This window comes from Penaeus vannamei, chromosome 7, assembly GCF_042767895.1.
Source record: "Penaeus vannamei isolate JL-2024 chromosome 7, ASM4276789v1, whole genome shotgun sequence".
In the NCBI taxonomy this organism is placed as follows: Eukaryota; Metazoa; Arthropoda; class Malacostraca; order Decapoda; family Penaeidae; genus Penaeus; species Penaeus vannamei.
The window spans coordinates 2,872,682-2,874,765 of record NC_091555.1 but is presented as its reverse complement, the minus strand read 5'-3'; the positions used below and the strand labels follow the sequence as shown (position 1 = coordinate 2,874,765).

The window sequence follows — 2,084 nt, the reverse complement described above, 5'->3', positions numbered from 1 at the left end:
ACATCATCCAGCTCATACGCAGACCGCAATTGGGTATCCACCTTGGGGAATACCAGCGATAATCTCACGTATAGCGATAAGAATGCATAAGAATGCGCGGCGCGGCGCGTAGATCGCCTCTTGCGATGTGTGCATCTTTGCACGTACAGAACAACTTAACATTAATTATCTTAACCTAATTACATGTCCATACCCAGCTGTGGGTCGTCACCAAGGACCATGTAATAATGATGAGGTGAGGTTCGTGATTAAGATAAACGAAAATCAGGAACAATATGAAATCGTAGTAGCTGTATAATATAATCAATCTCTAACACGGAGATAGCTTAATAAGATATAAATACAAATAGCTTGAATGTAATTTAAGTTGGGCGAAGTCAGATGGTGGGGAGGGGTATTTTACCTGAGTAAGGTCAAGTGAGGTCATTAACCAAATATACGTTAAAATAGCAAGAGCTAGTATATGTAAAATTAATTATTGTGAAAAAACAAGTACACGATAATCTAGAAATTAAATCATCAAATTACCAATACATGAACATGAATAATTAAAGAAAAAATATATCTATAAAGAAGGCGAATAATTATCGAAATATACTTCGGAATATGCACAAATATACTATAATAATAACGTAAAAACAATTCGTTGAATTATGCTAGTATTATTATAGTTCCCGATATATTCATGCAAACCGGAAGTAAATTCATCACTCTGTCGTAAATACATTGATAACGGGATAATGATAAAAGCACAATGTCCTGGGTCAACTGTCTGTAGGTTTCGAGCGCGGGTCCCTAGCAGTGGAGACGGAAAGGAAACACTTGTTCCTCAGATCGCTCGGCATACGCTACTAACCGTCGCCCACGACGGGATGGACTGGCTTTCTCTGAAAAAAAAGCACACCAGAGGCAGAGACAGGGCAAGCGACAGGATGACACGAACAACAAGCCTCCGAAAAACTGTAAGTACACCATTGGCAATTTCCTTTTCTTTCCCCTTTCTTCGCCTATGTGTGCATGCCGTTTTTTCACAAAGTGCAGTGATTTTTTTTTTCAAATATCTGAACGTGTCCGTGCAGTGCATTTTCTTTCTGTTATCTACCATGTCATGGTAGATCATCGTTTTTTTTAAAGGGAATCCATCCCCATTTTTATCACTTGCGAGAGTGCATTTTCTTTCTTTGGCGTGTTTTTTCTAACTCTCATGCTAGCCTAGTTAACATAAATCGCGCACAATGCTTAAATCTTTTATTTATGTGGGAGAAATAGATCGTGCATTTTCTCTAAATTATCTATTTCTACGGATATTCTAGGCCACGTGGCTAGAATTATAAGTATTGCCATATTCTTGACATTATTTTTTTTCTTTATTCTCATTCTCTCACTGCGTTAACCGACGCCATAACGACGTTCAATTCTCCTATTATTACTGTGTATTTATTAGGCTCGGTTTAACAATGCATCTGGGGGATAGCCTTGATTATTTAAATAATTTAGTTAAATTATGCACAAACTTGTTCTCTTTCCCGACGCTTCCCACCTATACCCGTTCCTTACACTCCCGCTATTACTATCACTGGGGGGCGTGGAGGTGGTGGTGAATGAAAGGGGGCTTGCTTGAGGAGTTTATTGGGGAGGTAATGCGCGGCCCCGAGAGTGACCCCGCGCCCCGTGGGCCGAGGGCGGCCTCCTGCCCTATGACTCCTGCTAGGTCTTGGTCTGCTTCTGGTGCTGTCGAAGCTGTCTCTGCCTGACGAGACGTCCTTATATCCAACGCCTCCTTGTCCTGCTGGCGGAGGTGCCTCGTACCCTATTCTTTGGGTGTCCATTCTTCCGGGCGTGTCGAAGAGCCGGAAGAGAAAGTCTTGGGCTGGTAAGGAAGGTGCGAAGCCAGGAAGTAAGGCAGCTGCAATGCCTAGGTGTGAAGCCCAACCCATCCGCTTTCCATATAGCTGACATACCGCTCGGCCACGCAAACGGATCGCCCTCGAGCCGTCTGCAACGTCCTATGCACTGATGACGCATCTGGTGGCAAGCTCCCAATATGCTTCTACAGATGGTTGCTGGTGCTCCATGGTCCCTTA

At 43.0% G+C, this 2,084-nt stretch overlaps 1 long non-coding RNA gene across 1 annotated transcript in view; it reads right to left on the bottom strand.

Annotated features, from left to right (window-relative positions):
* Positions 1–1,613: 1,613 nt before the first annotated feature.
* LOC138862208 (uncharacterized) overlaps positions 1,614–2,084 on the bottom strand; it is a 2,578-nt gene continuing 2,107 nt past the window's right edge. The window contains exon 2 of the long non-coding RNA XR_011398653.1: positions 1,614–2,084. This exon is cut by the window's right edge and continues 93 nt beyond it. This is a non-coding gene — a long non-coding RNA (uncharacterized lncRNA).